Source organism: Vicugna pacos, chromosome 22, assembly GCF_048564905.1.
Source record: "Vicugna pacos chromosome 22, VicPac4, whole genome shotgun sequence".
Classification (NCBI taxonomy): Eukaryota; Metazoa; Chordata; class Mammalia; order Artiodactyla; family Camelidae; genus Vicugna; species Vicugna pacos.
The window spans coordinates 27,357,213-27,357,737 of record NC_133008.1 but is presented as its reverse complement, the minus strand read 5'-3'; positions in this window follow the sequence as shown (position 1 = coordinate 27,357,737).

Here is a 525-nt window from a genome sequence, read left to right as displayed (position 1 = left end):
GGGCCTCCTCTCCGCTTCTCCAGGGATCTGCTGCTTCTCCTCCGTGGCCTGGAGTGCCCCATTCCACCGTGTCTCTGGTGTCAGGATTAGTGCAAATGGCTGCCATGTTCTGAGCACACCTAGGTGCAAAGCCCAGGTGTACCACAGCCCTCTGGTAACAACTGAGAAAAGAGGCTTTATCATCTTCCCTTTTCTGTTGTGCAAAGGAGCTCTTGGACTGTGAGGGAGAGAATAAAAGGGAGAATGTGGACGGATGGTGGGGCAGAGGTCCGGGCTGCAGGGGCCTCTGAGGACGGGACTGAGACTTGAGGGAGAAGGATGCACTCATTTGAAAAGAGAAAGATAGTCCAGCAGAGGGAACGGCGAAAGCCTCCACGCTGTATTGGGAGGGACAGATTCACCCACAGTTGCAACAGATGGCTCTGTTGCCCTTCGCCTTTGTTATGTGTGGAAATCAAATCTCAGCGATGTGAAGCAACTTGCCTGGGGCCCCACAGCCTGGGCTTCCCCCAGCTTGCCCTGGGT